This window comes from Temnothorax nylanderi, unplaced genomic scaffold, assembly GCF_030848795.1.
Source record: "Temnothorax nylanderi isolate EJ_2023f unplaced genomic scaffold, tnyl_v1.0 TNYL_tig0039_pilon, whole genome shotgun sequence".
NCBI lineage: Eukaryota > Metazoa > Arthropoda > Insecta > Hymenoptera > Formicidae > Temnothorax > Temnothorax nylanderi.
In genome coordinates, this window is record NW_027249101.1 from 1,348,687 (window position 1) to 1,367,949 (window position 19,263).

Here is a 19,263-nt window from a genome sequence, read left to right on the forward strand (position 1 = left end):
ATACCCGCCGTCGGTCGACCCCCCTTGGCCGTAGGGGGCGGCGACGGTGGCCCACACGGTCAGCGGTTAAAAGTAAATTACGCATTCATGGTATTCCGCGTGGTGTTGCGCAGGCTACGTAATATATGTCAAGGGTTGTGACCACCTCGGCACAAAGGGAGGGGGCGTGCATACACGTGCATAATGCGAGCGGCATAAACGCAGCGGCACATTCGGCGGCGGACCCCTTCGAATCGCTCGGGGGGAGGAGTGCACTCGCCACGGTAATGTCGAGGAGCTAATTACGGGCCACCTTATCGTCCACGCTTATCCCGCCGACGTCATTTTTAACCGTGCACCAGCGGAATATTAACGGCGCGAGACGACATACGGTATTTGGTATTTTTCGGTGAATGTACGGTAAAAGTGGCGATCAGTACGCAAAATACAATAATGTACCCAGGAAAATTGACCATTCCCATTAATTTTTTCCATTAATGGGGATCGGGAACCATTTATTTCCTCAATATATTTTAAAATATAGTATTAACATTTAAGTATCCGTTTGTAGAAAATTATATAGGTACTCTTTGGGAAGAAAAATTTTTCAACACTTCTGTGTGTGTGTGTGTGTGTGTGTGTGTATGTGCAAAGAAACTTATGTTATTTACAGGAATATTTATAAGAAAAAATAACCGTTAAAAATATGTTTAATACAGAAAATTGATATAATATATAATTTCTCTCAATATTCTTCCCAAAAAATTAAATTTTGAATTGGTCAAAAGATTCATAGTCGAAATATAACTCGTATGCATTGTGTAATAGTATTTCTTGTTCGAAAAAGTTGACAGAATTGTCTCGAAAGCATTCTTATAAAGTGAAACATCAATATAGCTCGAACTGACAAGAACTGACAGTTGCTAGTAGCCTTTTATTAAGTTGTGCCATATGGCTATTCAAAGAAATGTTGCTCGTTCATTGCCCTTAATATGTCGATCAATCGTCCGCGGCTCACTTTGCGGGGAACTGTGGGATACACCTTGATTCGCGATCGGCGCTCTACAATGGAGCCGCGCGCATTCTCGATCATTCAACGTAACAAATAACTATCCGGTGACTAATGAACTTCTTTTTTGAGCTACTAAAAAATTTCTCGATCCTGCAATATGGATCGACCTTCACATGGAAACCCTTTTCTTGTAACGAGAAAGCCTCGAGTTACACAGCAATATTTTTTTTATCGTATATCAAAATGTACGTTATATGTATGTCATACACTATTTCAAGAAAAAGAAAAATATTATTTCTGTATTAAAATGTTCTCAATAATTTTTCTATAAAGATATAATAGTTCGCGAAAGATATATACTGTAAATACGCAATAGAAATATGAAACATTGACGAACGTTCTTTTTATTATTTCATTGCAGTTGGTTTTTTGTTACTAATTGATTAACTTTTCTAAATAGTAGTCAAATATGAAAGAATTAATTTATGTGAAATAATAAGTGCGAATCAATTATAAGCAGGCTGCTTTTATACACAATATAAAAACTTTGATAATCTTTGTAAAAGCGACTACTGGCGCGTTAACTTTTAATGAGGCTGTAACCTCCGAGCGTTCTGCAAGATTACATAGAAACTTGAAGTGCATTCCTTTTTAAAAACAACGCTTTTGTTTCAGCTATCATACAGCCGTGTATATACGACTTCTTTCAACTATATCGTTCCAATTACGAGTCCTGTTTCCCCCCAGGGCCCAGGGCAGCGGTACCGAGCCCAGATGCTTTCACTTACTCGAGCGAAAGAGGCGCGGAAGGCAAAAAGAAGGGCAGGAAAGGAAGGCAGGAAGAAAGGATAAACGACAGGATTGTGTACGGCGGATTCGCACAGCGGTATAATAATGCGGCCAGGATAATGCGTTACACTGGCGATGAATACTCGCCGATGTATCGTATTATGATACACGATGAATACGGGATGACAATGCGGGACTTGATTCAAGAATGCATGCTCGTTATCGGGACCAATACGGCGGACCTCCCGTGGCGATACTGGACCGTCCTGGGACCTTGCTCCCTTTCACACACTTCCTCCCATCATCCTGTTGTCCTTCCGCCGTTGAGGACCACCCTTAACTACCGTCGCGAGGGAACGATGAGGGGGCGGTTTTATTTATCAGCGTTTCCTTCAATTTTCTTTCCGAAATGTAACGAAAGTTCTGTCACTTTAAATAGAATTTTCACATGTGTACCATCATCGATCTTCTTAGGCTGTTTTGCACCCTACTGTTTCTTCTGCGTACTTTGTGTATATTTCCAAATGTATATATATTGTTACTTTATTAGAATTTCTTCAGTCCATAATTTGGATACTGTCGGTGTTCAAAAATGTTCGACATTTTAGTTTGAGAGAAGTCGTATTTTGAAATTTCCATATTCAAATTCAAAATTTTTCAAGTTTTTATTTGAAGAAATGGACTGTTTTTTTTCATTGTTTGTGGTCAGCATTTTTGGGTATTTTGTTACGAAAAAATAATATGTAAAAATTTCCAAGTATTTGTCAAAATACTAATATGTAAAATAATATGTAAAAATTTCTTCGACATTTGTCAAAGATTTAAGACGACATAGCTCAGGGATTTATGTGTGATGAGCGATGGGGTTTCGTGAAAATATTCGCGCTGCAGTATTCTTTAAAGCGAGATAGTGTCGTGAAAAATAAATCCTTTCTCTGGAGGTGAGAGTATCTTCGTATTCCACGTACGATTCTCACGACTTCCCAGATGGCAAACAGCATAGATATCGGAAGCCCAGGAAATAAACGTCACAGATAATTAAATCTAAATAGCGGGATGCGATATAAAGCTGCATAAGACTACAGATAAGAGCGAAGCCAAATTAAGATAAAAAAATGATATATCGCTGTAAAAAAATGGTCTGTGAAAATCATTTAATATTATTACTAAAATTATTTAAGAAATTAAACAAGTACGCGACAACAAATATTAAATATATAATATAGCAATTTTTTAACGACACTTTACTTAACAAATTGACTGTCCTGTAGTGCAATTCTGTAACTCGTTATGCCGTCGTTATGAGCTATAACGACAATTGCGCAGCTTTTTTACCATATAAAATATCTGCGCAACGATAGTCGATACCTCATAACGAGTTACAGAATCGCACTACTGAGAAACTATCCTCGCACAATTATATTAAGGTCCTTTATTTCTTGATGAATTACATTAATTTTCGTCGAAATAAAATAAGTGAAATTTTACTGACGATAATTTCAACATCTGATAAATATATTCCGTAAGTCCTCGTGAATATTTAAGGATTAAATAGTGAATCCCGGCTGCTTTTATTAATAGCATAATCAAACGCTTTCTCTCTCTCTAGTCGTGCGGTCCCGTCAACTCGCACGCTCCGTCGCTCTCGTCTAACTCGTACTTTATTTTCGTAACGGAAGCTGGATCCTCATACGCGTAGCGTACAACCGTACTCCCATGAGAGGCAGCCCTGCTATCCGTCTCCTTCAATATTCATGCCGCCATGGAAGAGAACCGCGGTACGGAAAAAGGCAGAGAAAGAGAGAGAGAGAGAGAGAGAGAGAGAGAGAGAGAGAGAGAGAGAGAGAGAGAGAAAGAGAAAGAGAGAGAGAGAGAGAGAGAGAGAGAGAGAGAGAGAGAGAGAGAGAGAGAGAGAGAGAGATCGCAAAAGCAGATGGAGCAGACGTGCGCAAGATTTAAATGCGCGACAGTATTCTTAATCGTAAAAACAAAATCTTGCCTTGAAAGAGAATCAATGTCACTGTATATATATTTAAAGAAATGTATTTAATAATTATATATATTCAACTTCTTTGGGATAAATATATCTTTTTCATTGACCAAACGTTCAGCTAAATGGATTAATAGTATGTGATAAGACTAATGTCGATATATTTTTGGCACAAAATAGATTGGGAGGCCATTATTTATGGTAGCAGTGTAAGTAAATAACTAGATATTATTTTGTAATTAATTTGAAGTAGATTTAAAGTATGTACAGAGTTTGTATTAAGAGATTATCTTTCTAAGCTTAAAATTTCTAAGAAGTAAAATATTTTTAATTAATTTCAATATAAAGCTTCTTAAGCCAAGTTATATAATTTTACGATAATAGATTATTAATACGTTCTCGCATTAATAAGTAGTGTGACATTAAAATATATACCAAATAAAATATATATCAAATTCGCAGGCATTTATTCTACGATTATCACACGGATGGATCTCATTTCTATTATCCGAGTGGTCAAACTGATTTCTCACACATGTTTCCATGTTACGCATCCTGTCACTAATGACACAAAGATTTGCTACCTGCAAGTTTAAGAGAGAGATTTCATTGGTGAGGTTGACGAACGGCAAACACTGATGTTCATTCGTGCCTAGTCACGCGTGGTGTGAAAATATATTTGTACATCAGATGATCGCACCTCTACAGATCGTTTTAGAAAATTAGTCCTTCGGATCGACTTTGGGGAAGGGAGATGACCCCTTTGTGCCCTCGAGCTTGGCCCACGGGGCCCTTCGGACTTCCGAGGAACGTGAAAAGCTCGTACGAAAGGGGTCGATGGTATCTCTAAGGCAAGGACAGTATTTGAAAACAAGCCCCATGCGAATGATGCTCTTTCCTCTTCGGGTTCTTTCTCGCTTTCTTTTTCTCTCTCTCGCGGCAGCGCACAAAACCGTTTCGGGCCCCGTTTAGACGACGGCGGAACCCTTTTCCGAAATTAGGCTTTGCGGACAACGGAGGGACCGTGAAGAGGAGACACATCTTCTCTTCCCTAGTCCCCCACTCGAGTGTCTAGACGACGAAGAATGGAGATGAGAAGCGAGTTTCTCGACGTTGCGAGACGCTGTTGCGACTAATGACCGTGTAACATTACATTTGCTGTTGGAAATCTATGAGAGCGTGTAACGAAACGCGGTATTCTTGTAAATTGCGTTATTTATATATATAATACAGGTATATAATACCCATATAATCAATAAATAATGTAATATCTATATCTTGCGACAATGGCATAGGACTGTTTTAATATCATCATTGTTATGTATTACTATCTCATCATTTTCTACATGTCCTCTTATTAGTTTGAGTCAAGTCGAAGAAGATTATTTGCACAAATCGTGCAAAATTACGAAAAGAATTAAAAATATGCTCCAGCTGTTGGTATAGAATACTTTAACATAATAATAAAATACAACCCCATTAAAAAAGATGACGAAACTCTATCGTCTCGTCGGTCATTATTCACCCATTTTATTATGGTCGGAAAGAATATATATGCATGATTGATGCACAAATCTCGACGTGCAACAGAACCTGTTGGCGAATAAATCCGTGTTTCTTATTAAGGGATCAATTTGGCTCCGGCAGAGGATTACTGATGAGACTTTTTTCAGAAGGCTCTTAGCCCAAATTAGAGTTCGCAATCACAACCGTCAGATGATCCTTTTACGTCGGCAGCATGTAATGAAAATCTCTTGAGGGGATAAAGAAGAGAGAAGGCTATGATGCTTAACAATCATTTCGACGGGTAAAAAGAAGATTACTAGATACGTTGCGAATACATCGTTAATTATGTTAAATATTTTCAAAAAGTAATCCGTTCCGTGCGTCCCTCCACACGTTTCAACAATGTATGGGCGCACACGTGGTCACGTTAAGCATGATGGAGGCATGATAAGAAAGTTTAGGCACCACTTGTGTCTATCCTAATCTACCGATCGTAACATCCGTGATTCGCCCTAGGTCTCCCTAATTTGTCGGTTATATATCATTGCCGTTAAATTAATGAAATTAACGCTAGAGGGAAAGTTTTTTTCAGAACACGTGCGAGATTACTCCGAGTAAGTAAATCAATAAATGGGAGGACGGATGTGAGAAATATGATAAGTATAAATAATTAAATAAGCTTATAATTTATATATATATATATATCTACATGTATTTTCAATCAATTATATATAATCTAAATAAATATGCGACTCCACTCCAATATAGTTTTATTTTCTGGAGGGCATCAAGCCTTTGATGTAATTTTTATATTAAAATAATTATTTGTATCTAAGCAAATAAATAATAATTAACTTTTTCAGTTAATTTGCGACCTATTTTTTCTCTATCAGAGAACCATCTAATCTAATTTAATTTGACTCTTGAGTACTAAAAAGACTAAAGAAAAATATTACTTCCCGATTTTTCTAAAGCTTTAATCGTGTAATTAAAGCTAATATTAAATCTTTATTCGAGTAGACCGTCGTGATCTTTAATTCGTGGTTGTCTCAATTCGTTGAATTAAGGCGATATTTCAGACGATAGTTCGTTTTATAGATTGTGGTCGGTCGATATCGTTCGTGGCACCCTTGGTCAATTAATGCGGTTAATACGGTGGCAGCGGGGTATGAATCAGGACCAACACCTGTCAAGGATTTACGGAAACACGCTCTCTCACTCTCTCTGCTGTTATATTATTTCCGAAATAAAAGGAACGGGAGTCGCGTATACGTGCATGAATATGCAATTTCGGCCGACGGGTGGTCGCGTGTACCAGTCACCCTGTGAATTCCAGCCCTCTCTCCCGCTCCTCCCCCCGTATATCCGGTAAAAAAGTTTGTCTAGCATTACAATGTAATTTCCGGAATACAGATTATCCTATTGTCAGAGGAAATTGTATTGTATAAACTGTATTGTTCATGCTAATATTATAACAACAACTAAATTAAAATAATTTATAAAATTATTAGAATAGACTATATTATTATTTAACGCAATAAGATTATTAAATCTATGATTATTACTTTAATTACATTTAATATATTGTTTTATGTATGTTTATTGTGCGTTTGCATGTTAAATAGTATACTAAATAAACGTACGTACTATTTAACAGATTATCATATTTATAATATTTGAATCTCTCGTATGCAATGATTAATAGGAACGTCACTATTATACGACGTACGCGACATCAGGAATATTGACATTATTATTACACTAACCACTAAATTACTTGAGGTCTTGTATTCCGAAGCACATCATCTTTCAAATATCTCTTACGTCGTTCATTAAAACAGGGGTTTAGAATCGCGACATATATGTACCATTGCGACTGTTACTGCTCTTACATCATTTTTTTTTACGGACGCCTTTCTCTCGCATTGATGTAAGAGAAGCCCAAGGGAGAAAAATCACACGGTCTCTGCGTTTTGAGAAAAGAAGAAAAAAGAAAGAACGAATTTAACGACATAGAAGTAAAGCGACCATAAACGATTAAGGCCGCAACCGGATGAAGCATCTCGCCCGTTATATATTGAGGTACGAATAAATGCCTATCGTGCCCTACCGATTATCGATGCCTTGTTGTCAAAAGTGACATGTTCATCATCCGCTGCAGTCTTCTTTACATTTTTCTACTACCTGACGACGTTGTTTCCGCCCATTTTTTATAGAAGCTTTTCTTTGTTAAGATTTTTATCGATGTTAAGCAAATTAATAAATTATTAATAAAAAGTTTTAATTGATAAATAGAAATTTTTTCATTCAAATCGTTTGTCAAATCTAAATTTTTAAAATTAAAATAAGAAATATTTCTATTTAAAAATGTAAAATTAAGAATTAATAAGAGTTCAGCTAAAATATTGAACAAGATGTAAAAATATAGACATTAATCTGATCTCTCGTTAATCATATATCTATAGGCACGCACATTTTCTCCGCAGCTGTAAGCCTACTCGTGCGCGCTATCGGTTAAATTGATTTTCATACAATTAAAATTTTAAAATCCCGCAGCAAAACACACCGTCACCTGCCGCCGTGGAAGTACTCCATCGCGCACCTGCCTCGATCGCGAAATATTGTTCAGAATTAAGGTGGGTCTTATTTACTCTAAGTGAATCGATGTCAATCGTTCGCGATGGAAACGTATAGACGCAGCTGCCCTCGCCCTATTGTTACGGACTATGCCGGATGCATTACTTATATACGCGTGATCGCGACATGCGCATTTAATGAATGATAATTCGTGGCAGCATGCAGGTATTGCATAAGAAAAGCAGCTTTTATTAGAAATTATTTCTATAAGTATATATTTAAGATAATATGTATGCATTCTACAAATATTATGTAACTTTGCTATAGAGAAATTAATCCACGATTCATCATTCAAATAAGAATTTGGAATAATTTGTAATATACATCAATTACCATTCTGATGGCGATTTAAATTATCGATAGCATGTTACATTTTGAATGTTACCTGTGATGCGAACGTGCGAAATCGATTGAAGGGCGTACTCAAAATCGGTGAACTCAACCCGTCGACAAGGGTAGCGAAGAAGAAGACCAAGAGGAACCCATCGCGCAGATGCCACACAAACACACACAGGATTCTTTTCTGTTCTTGAAATAATTTTTTTCTCGAATCACTTCCAGTCGCGCGATTTCCGAACAATCGCGCGCGGCTGTAATTTGCGGGCCCGGCAGAAGGAGCGAGGAAAACGGGGGTTCTCCATGTTGAATCTTGCTAAAAAAAAAACTTATTTTCGTGTAAACAAAACCCTCTGTACTGTAAAAAGAATATATGTTATTTTTTGCAAAAAAAAAACGCGGGAAAATGCTTTTTGCCGTTAACATTAAACAGGATCGCCGCGATCAATTAATTGATTTAATTACAGATAAGGGAAGAATATTTTAATTGATTGTAAAAGAAAGTGACAAAACAAATAAATTTTTTGACACTAGTTCAAGTCTCAAGGCTATAAATTATTATATAATTTATTAATTAAATTATTATTATTAAGAATTATTACACAATTGCTCAATAGAAAAATTTAAAAGTATATTTTATGTTTGCAAAACAGTCAACGATTTTAATAATTTTGTTATCAATTTTATATTACTAATAATAAAATAAATTGTAATATTGTCAATTTCCTATATAGAGGAGAAGTTATTAAAAGTTGTACGAGAGGATATAATAAAGATATGCGATAAATAGATTACTTTTTCCTTTTAATAAATACAAAATTTAAAATAAAAATTTATTTTAGAGAGATAATTTTTTAATGAATTTTCGGATTTGAAATAGAGGATATTTTCTGCAATTTAGCTACAAATAACTAAGGTACTTATGTGCTTTTCTAGAAGAAACTTTTAACGTCTCGTTGCGTTTTAGCTTCTGGTCGAAGACGAGCGTAACAGCCGATCGCGTGTTAGATGAACGGGTTCTTTGTGTTCATAAACGTTGATGTGGCAAACCGTTTCTAATTACGCGCCTCAACGACATGCGGGGCCTTGTGGTCGCATCGTAATGCAACAGCGGCCCGTTTCTGAATAATAGGACCATATTAGCTACCATGATCCCTCATTGATCTACCGTCTCGCACGATCGGCGTACAGTAGATGTATATACACGATATATGCGTGATGCGTTTATGCCTGTTAAGTCTTCTAAATTCAGTAAGATGTCATCAATAATCGATACATATACAATATTCTGCAATATATATAACATAATATATAACATAAAATTTAAAGAATAAAATAAAATTGTATACATATTTAATATTAAACATGATCTATCTTTACAAAACTAAAAAAGATTCACAATTAATAATGTTATATATTGTATTAATAACTGCAGATAATTATTTCATGTTCATTCTATATAATATGTATTCTACATAATTTGAATTTGTTATATTTGTATAAATAATCTGTCTTGTATGTCTAAAAAAAATTTAACTCGTGGCATATTTAATAATTTAAATAATTAAACTAATTTGAGATAAAATAAATATTAGTTTGCAAATTATTTGCAATAAAATTTAATAAAGCAAATATAGGGGCACGTATAAATACGTGTCTACAGGCATCTTAGAATGCAGCTGTCCCGCATGTATCAATTGATCCGATGCGGTTTTCCGACGGTTTCGTGTCATTTTTCACGTCACCGTCGCAAAACTTTTGCGAAATTTCGAACGTTTCGATGTCGAATCGATCGGCCGGGTTGGCGATAGAATAATATTTGCTCATCCTCCTTGGATAAACAGATCGAGTGTCTGGGGAACGTTCTGACGCAACTTCGATGCACGCAGCTTGCTAATACACGAGGTCAAGTCTTGTCAAAATCGATGAAGTTTTTTTTTAATAGATAAGAGAATATCTCGATCACAGCTGCTCAATTGTGGCAGTAAATGACAAAGATAAATATATTTTTGACACTGTGTAGTTTTTAAGTTCGCTTAAATGTTTTAATATCGACTTCATGTGAAATAACTTAAAACTACATTCTATTTTTTAATAATTCCAGTCATGAGTTCTAATTCTTTTTCATGAAACAAAACAAATTGGCAGCAAATAACAGACATAAATTTTGTCTGATAGATTAAACGATTCTTTCAGATCATTTTCGATTCGTACATTGCCTTCTGGCGAAATCTCGGACGTGTTGCAGAAAAGGATGGAAAAGGGAGGATGAAAGAATTTGCCGGCATGTTATCGATTCGCGGCTCTGGCATAAAACCACCAACTGTCACATCGGACTTCAATGGATCGTGATGGATCTTTCAAGAGCCCTGGTCCACAGAATCTAGACCGTCATCGAGAACAGGACGAATCTGTCCGAGTAATTGGACCTTCTGAATGAAAGACGAAGAAAGGAAGCGACGGGTGTCCTTGGCACGTGCCAAGCGCGGGAGTTCACAAAGGACTCCTCCTTGTGTCGCCCCAGGATTCGTCTTAACGTGTGATTTTCGGAGCAACGGCCGTGATATTGGCGGTCGTACGACTTTGAGGCTTACGCTTATTTGTGGTCGATCAAGTCAAAATCTTTATCTTTCGGTGCGAAGCCGGTGACTTGCGGTTTTAACGGGACTCTATTCTATTGATACGATAGAAATCGAATTCTGGAGGATATCAATAATATTTATTCTGAAAGATATTTTGTCTGTTTGATAAGGTGGATATAATCTTTAAAAATATTACCGCAATGTTAAAAAAATGAAGTTATCGCAAACAATCAGAAAAGATTTTGAATTAAAAACTTTATTCAAGATTATTAGTTCAACACTCATCTCGCATTTAAACGCGAGAGGCTGAAAAACTCTAGTATACGATCAGACGATCGAGACACCCACCAACACTTTTGATACCGAAGATCATTGGATCTCCGGCGTTCACCTGGGACGATTGGAGTGGCCGACGTGATCAAGTCAGGTAAGGAAGGGGAATCGAGCATGAGAAAGACAGAGAGGGACTTCAATTACCAGGAGGAACAGAGACAGCGAGCTGGTCTCTCCTGTTCTGTAGGTTCACCTACGGACCCCTTCTACATAAGGCCCCGACTCTCACCCCACTTCGTCAGTGTAGAGGCGGCCGTTGAAGTGCCACGTTACGGACACCTTAGTGCCTTACGATACCTCGAACGTGATCCGAATAGTGTGGACAATAGAAAATTGTATTATGTGGGACATCGTGCTCTCGAAAAAGTGATTCGTTCTTGGTTGCTGTGTCTGATGTTTAGCTGAACGTCCTGGCGCCAAGGACGCAGTAAGTAGCCTGCTTCGTTCATTCTTTTTTTTTTCTTTCGTCGCGTAGACAGAGATCGTGGGTGCTGACCGGTTTCGTGAAGCTCGACGTAGAGGTCGAAGTGCGATACTCGAGATTAGTGGGAGAAAGGAATTTATATTCGACGAAATGCGCGAAGGGAATATAAATTTGAAAATTTCATGCTTCTTGCCTGGCAAAATATTTTCTGTGCATCATTTGATTCTTCTCATTTAATTAATACTCACTTCAGATTTAGAATTTAGTTGACAATCTAGTTGTTTTATTATATTTTTCTTAAAATTTAAGTATTAGTAATATTTGTTATAATATTATTTATAGTAATATTAATAAATTTACAAACTATTTTTCTAGCAAAAGTTTGAACGTTTCTAAAGTCGTATGTATATGAATTAAGAAATATCAGAACATTAAATTTTTAAGAAATAAAATTCTGTTTACAAATTAATTGTATATTTTTAGTTCAGTCGAGGATTTAATTCCTGATTTAACTACCAACAAAGCCGATATAATTTAATAAATAATTTAATAAATTTTATTTTTAATTGAAAGTTTTTAATCATTTATATTGACACAAATTTCTATTTTCAATGTTAAACAACATTATAATATGATAAGTGAATAACCAGATAAACTCATTATAGAAAGTTTTGAGTATATATAAATTAGGTTTAAAAAATGTATAGTTTTTAAATCTATCTATATGTGACTAATCTTTTTTAAATTTTACAGTTTTAATTCATTTTTTATATGACACTGTCTAATTAAATTTTAATTTTTGTCAGAGAAATATATAGAAATTTTAAATGGATTAAAAAATGCATTTTTGTAGTTTCACATAGCTTTAATAAAGTCTGTTTTTTAAACATCAAAAAATCGCACTTTGCTTCCACGTTTACGTCAGAAATCTCACGACCCTTCTGTTCGAGGGAGTAAGCGATCGCTTAATTGCTCGACGGTTGAGCCTTGCTCATGTCAGAACTGAAAGTTACCAGTGAAACAATAGCGCCTGCCTGCTTGCACATTGCAGCTATTATACATGGTTGAGAGGGGTGCGCGCTCATTTCTTTTTTCCTCTTTTTTTCGCGCACTCCTTCTTTCCTTCGCGAGTCTCTCAGCTCTCTGTCCCTTTTCAGACTATGCCCTCTTTTTATCTGTCATATTAATCCGTCTCGGTGCGCGATTGTCTAGCACTTTCTCAGACGAAGGGATTCCCTCTTATGTAAATCAACCTTCCTTCTCTTTCGGATTTTCATGGATCGAACATGTGTATCTGTTATCGAGATTCGTCTATTGAGATTTATTTCTTTTTAGAAGCGAACCAAGTATAAATGATTAATGAATTGGAAGTAATATAGATTTTTCGACACGACAACTATCAATATAGGAATTCGTACGACAAGACGTGATTGTGATTTATTCCCTACATATATGTATATACGATTAATATCTGCCTGTATGGAAAATCGGGCATGCATTCGTATTGAATTCTTTGAGAAAAAAAGAGAGAGTAAAATTCTATCCCTATTTAATTTATTTGAACAAATTTTATTACCACATTGATGAGATTACGCAATCTTTAAAAATGTTTATTCAAAGAATAATCATGCATAGAAAGCATTTAAATAAGTTTGTGACCAATTCATGATTTTCACAAAATGTTGTGATAATAATTAATTAAAAAATAATAATAAAGCAAATAATTAATTAATTCATGTAGATAAATCTTCAAGAAAGATATACGTCAAATTATTTAAGTTTATTAAACTATTCAGTTGAAAATATAATGCAGAATTTCCGAGGATATATTCATATCTATATTACTTATATTATAATTTTTCAATATTAATGAAAAAATTAATTTGAGAAATTGAATTGAGTTTCCGAAGTTTCCACACACGCACCAATTACTTTCACTCTCATTCATATCACTCAGTGCAACATTATGCGAAGTTTTGCGGACAGAATAATTTCGTATTATATCCTTACGTATATTATCATATTATAATAAGCCCCCTCAGTACTGAGAGGGTTAATATGGAGATCCATCGGACATGAGCTTACGCTCGTTCTTATTCACGGTGCAAAATCGTGGGCACCATGTGAAAAACGTGGCCGGCCTCGCGAGCGAAATCGCGGCGGCGAGAGGGGGGGGGCTTCCAGGAGGGGCGAGATCGGGAGTCGTTGAGGAGTGTCCGGAAAGTAAGGAGCGGGCTTCCTCGCCGGTCGACCGGTCGAACAAAGGACAAGTGCGTCCTCGAGAGCGATGTTAGAACCTCGTCTAATTGTAAGACAGTCCTTTTTGATCCGAGCGACACGCGGGCCCACGGGATTCAAAGGGAGAAAAGGGCAAGCACGCGTGCGCCTCGCACGTACATCTGCCGGCAAGGTGGGGGAATTTCGCAAGATGACGACGACGACGACGACGGCGACGGCGACGGTGAAGAAGAGGCGCGGAAGAAGGATATGGTAGCGGATGGCTGAAAAGGGGGGGGGGGCAGTCTCGTGGGTCCTATACAAACTTTCCTACGCCGAAGGTGAGGATCCCGTAGGTCCACCTCGAGGAGCCCCTCTCTCTCTCGGGTTCGGCGTTCCGCCATTTAAATGCCCCTCGGACGCCGTTGCCAGGACTCGTTTCGCCGTCATTGTTCCTACCTTATTTTCGAGTCTCGTCCTGAATATCTCTCCGAAGTTTTCTGAAGGTTACGGGGTGTGCGTGTATGAGAGACGTCACACACTCGCGGAGAGAGAGAGAGAGAGAGAGAGAGAGATTCGCGAGTTTCCAGTTTATTCCCGATCGACCTCCGCACATTTGTTCTCTTTTCGGCCATGGGTCATTCTTCTTGTTTGATGGGTCGGCCAGCCGCCTTCCTCATGCGCACTCTCGCATCGTCGAGTGGATCGTATCTTGAAAATTAAATTCCACTTTGGCTGCTCCCGGCCGTCTAAGCACGGCATATCCAAGATCGACGTCCATAATGGAATACAGTGAGCAGAATACATAATGGACCATGAATTCAAGTCTGAATAATTCAAGGTATATCAAAATGATTTATAATCTTGAGAGAGAAGATACTACTGCGGGCAAAGTGTGCCTGAATGAAGACTCTGATATAACTAATTTATCATCAGAATATCACTAAATATGTATTTTGATTATCAAGACAGAAAGTCTAAATAAATTTCTATATATTCATGTAAATAACAGATTACTACTGTTATTTTTACAAAGAAAAAAAGAGCAGGCTCGATCTCTAAAAGTTTAGAGAAAGATAATTTTTATTTTATATTGCTCGTTATCTTTCGACTTTTTCTAAGACAAGTTTTGAAGCTGATACGACTAATTAGTTCTGCAATATTTCGAAATCAGACTCGTCGAAGATCGTAAGATAATCATTTGCTTTAAAGACGCCAAAGAAATTCGACCCTCAAATTACGCATCTTCGCGGATCGGGAAAGCCTGTTAACAGATCGTGGGGTTTTACTTCCTCGGGGAACGCGCGTAGAGATCAGGCTGGGAGATGGTGGGGAGGCGCGCGACATGGGAACACGCGCGATCACCGGTGGGACAGGTGTGCTCCAAATAACGCGCGGGCCCAAGGCCCGTCTTCTCTCTCTCCTCTGTCGCACGACATGTTTTCTCTCTAGACGCGCGTTTCCTTCCTTCTCGTTGCCAAACTCCGCTCCCCTAATCTCTCACTGTCGCTGACGGTGCGAGCAGTAGCCTCTAGCGAGTGAATGCGGCTTTGATTGTCGTCGGTTGGGTCCCCAAAAACCACCCTCCCCCTTCACGGGGAGCATTTCGAGAAAATGGCGCTAGCAAAAGGTGCGCCTGGGGTCAATCCAATATAAATCAGAACCGAGTCTTGAGGCTTAGTCGAAGAGAGAGAGAGAGAGAGAGAGAGAGAGAGAGAGAGAGAGAGAGAGAGAGAGAGAGAGAGAGAGAGAGAGAGAGAGAGAGAGAAAGCGAGAAAAAGAAAGAGAGAAAAAGAGAGAGTACGTGTATGTGAGGAATCAAAGTGGGGGGAGGCCCAGAAGAAAGGGGGCGACGATGAATAGAGTATTTTCGGAACCGCTCGCGACCTATACATCGAGATGCTCGCATATGTGCACAATCGTCTGCGTGTTCGTGATAACGTGAAAGAGAATCAGGTACGAGGCTTCCACCTGCCTCCTCCTCGGTTCGCCTAGCGGGGCTCCGAGGATCTTCGCTGGTATAAGAATTTGGAGTTTCTCTCGCGTTCGAAATGCCGACGGCCGTTATTCTTCTTTCTTATATGTTGAGGGTGACGTTGAGTTGCTTCTGGATCTTTTTTGGGGATACAAGACTTAGGGGAATTTGTTATCAATTTCTCGATTAAGTCTTACAGACAACTCCTTCTAAAGGCTCAGAAGACTTTGTGTTAAAATTTCAAGGGTTCAGAAGTGATATCACGTTCTTCACATTTTCATTCTTGATGTTTGAAAGTTGGAGATTGATTCACAAATGGTTATTGTTGGATATTGAAGCAGATGATATGGATAAGAGACATGTATTCATATTCTTTATCGCTAAAGGTGCATCGTATTTATTTTCACTCTCTCCACATGGTGTATAATAAACACTTTTACTTATTTTTTATCAGTTTCGATATTTGATGTTCGAAAATATGTTTCGCAAATAGTCCCTATCAGATACAGATGGCAGCGACTTGGAGGCATGCCTTTTAATGCACGTTTCACATCACGTTTATATATGTATAGGTATATATGAACCAGATAATTTTCTTTGGTTACGTTATATTGGAGAACAATGACAAATGAGCGAATTAAAAATCTAGCACTCCGTTTTATACTTTTTACTTTATTTATTTTACTTAAATTATTCCAAGATCTCTTATAGTTCAAAGATAGCTATTATAATGCAAGTGCAATATATTATGCATTTTACAATATTGTGGTACATTAGTTTGTAAAAAGTATTCATAACGGCGCAAAGATTCTATCAGTTTTATTTCGACCCGATTTAAATACGTAAACGCGATGAGAAAAATCTGTAGCTTTGGAAACACCTTCGAAATAACTAAATAAATCGTCAGAAGGGGGAGAGAGGTAATTTGTTTCCGAGGCACCTAGGTACTTCAAATCTCCGTGTGAGCCGACGGAGACACTATTTGTTAAGCGACATTCGGCGGGCGTGTTTGCATATGTAAGATCGCGCGTGATTGTTTGCGCGGTCCTGAAAAGAAATCTGGTAACACACGAGTCTCTCTCAGCTGTCCTCCCCCTTTCCTGTCAGGATGTCCTGAAGAAGAGAGAGAGAGAGAGAGAGAGAGAGAGAGAGAGAGAGAGAGAGAGAGAGAGAGAGACTGAGACAGAAAAAGGGAGACTTCGGTGTTTCTTTCAGAGTTAACGTCTTCTTAAGACTTCTTAAATTTAATACGATATCTATTTTAATAGAATACCTATTTTGGTAAAAATACTTATTGAAAAAATATCAATATTGTAAGAAAAGTTAAATGTAATAAACAATAAATTAATGTACGGTAATAATTTGTAGTTTTATACATATCATAAAAGTATATTTGAGATATTCTGTATATGTATATAAGATATTCTGTTATTATTCTGTATTATATTTCTGTAATTATTCGGAATTATCTCTGTTAAAGCTGCTACTAAAAATTTATTTAATATTATTCTATTTAACATTTCAATCTGCATAAAATGTTAGTAAGCTACATTTATTGAAAATGCGTAGAGAATTAACCAATAAGAAAAAAATTCCTTTAAACAGGTTTGTAAAGAGGGTCTCTTTTGTAATTAAAAGTAATTTAAAATAAATTTTTTGCAAATAATCTCCACAAAAAAGACAAGTACATAATAAGTATTTAGTTTTCATGCATTTAACTCCACGGAGGATTTTACGTAGATTATTAACGTAATACTTAATTAGCAAGACATTTAAAATTGTGAATTGAGAAAATGTAAAATAATATCTAATGAAAGTTTTATTAACAGTATAAGTTATAATTATTGTAATTAATAAAAAATTAATTGAAGAATCTATAGATAAAGTTTGTACGAGTTTTTTAATACATGCTGTGTGTAGTATCTAGTACATCAGATATGCTACGACGCGACCCTAAATAGATAGACTAGGGAGCTGCGTAAGGCACTTTTCTCGGTGCCGACCACGCAGTCTTGACGACACGCGCTACTTTTCGAAGTATTTCTTGCTTTCCCCGTGCCGCACCCTAAAACGAGGGGCGCATCAAGACCGTTAATGGCACCATCTTTCTTGTTTCGGGCCCGTGAATAATCCGCATTGTGATGGCGGTTTTCGCGCCACAGCCGCCATTAGTCTCGTGCGGCTCCGACAAGTGATTATTAACGCCACGAAGAAGAAAAGATCGAAAACGTGCCGTTTCTCGTTCCGTTCCCCCACATTTTTTATCTCTGTTCATTTGGCACTGACTATCGCGTACTACGTATCTATCTATCGTCGATTTACGAATGAGAGAGAAAGGAATAAATTTTTAAAAGAAAATTTGCAAGAATGCACAAACTAGTATTGAATGAATTGAAATTTTATTTCAAAGACATATGATGTCCGGCTTGCAATTTATGCACATTGCGAACTTGGCAGATGGAGAATTTGCAAATAAATTTTCCCGAAGGCTCGGAAGGGCCCTCTAGAAAAACACAAGCAAGATCCGACCCTTAATCAATCTCGTATACTTCTTTGAATCTGCCTACTTCTTTCTTATTAAAAACAGTTTTTATAGTATACATTATGGACGAGGGTCCTTGTCGACCATGCTTGCAAGCATGTCAAGGTTTCAACCGTCGTTCTATTTTATTCATTTTCCGCGGCATACAGGAACGAGGTCGATCCTGCCTTGCGTCTTGCGGGAATAGAAGCGGGGTCGGGACTTACGGGACGGGTATAAGGCCCCGATGTTGTTATTCCGGGCCGCTCGTCGTGGGGACCATTCTTGCATTCGCAACGCGACCTCAAACGACGCGACTTACCTCGTGCGAACACCTTATAGGCCCATAAAAGGGGCGCATATGGGGAATTGAGAAGTCGCGGAACAATTTAGTGTCTTTAGCGCTTTGTACACTTGTCTCTGTTTCTCGACATTGAAATATATGACATATACCTTAATTGACGAAAAAAAAAAAACAGAGTTCTCCCTTCAGCGATTTGAGTCAATTTTTGCTGGTGGAATTATACTATAATGTAATGTACTATAATATAATGTTTGAATTACAAGGTGGTTAAAAATTATTTTGCACATTATAAAAAATTTTTTTTTCTATTTGCTAAATAGAACTATATTTATAATGAATATTGATACATACCTATAAAAAAATTAATAACTTTTTGAAAACAACTGCAAAAATTTTATTTAAAAAATACCACTTTTCTACTTCTAAAAAATTATATTATATTCTTGTGTTCTTATCAATATTTCGAGCAAATATGAGTTGAAACATTAAATGTGCGCGCAACTGCTTTGTTAATATTATTATATCTATTCGCTAAGTTTTTAAATATTATTTCTTCTTGGAATATTTGAACAACTCAAATCCTTGAAGCCACCCTTTTGCATCTTGTGCACTTGTCTTCTCTCCGTTACCGAAGCGAAAATACAAAAAATATTCATCT

At 37.1% G+C, this 19,263-nt stretch overlaps 2 protein-coding genes across 2 annotated transcripts in view; one reads left to right on the plus strand and one right to left on the minus strand.

The window, feature by feature from the left end:
* Window positions 1-19,263, minus strand: part of LOC139771458 (uncharacterized) — a 65,049-nt gene that overhangs the window by 17,573 nt on the left and 28,213 nt on the right. The gene's annotated exons all lie outside the window — the stretch shown is intronic.
* The window catches only part of Psgef (Protostome-specific GEF), a 33,007-nt gene continuing 25,159 nt past the window's right edge, over window positions 11,416-19,263 (plus strand). Inside the window, exon 1 of the mRNA XM_071704247.1 lies at window positions 11,416-11,591. The gene's annotated coding sequence lies outside the window, so the exon portion shown is untranslated. The remainder of the gene's footprint in view (window positions 11,592-19,263) is intronic.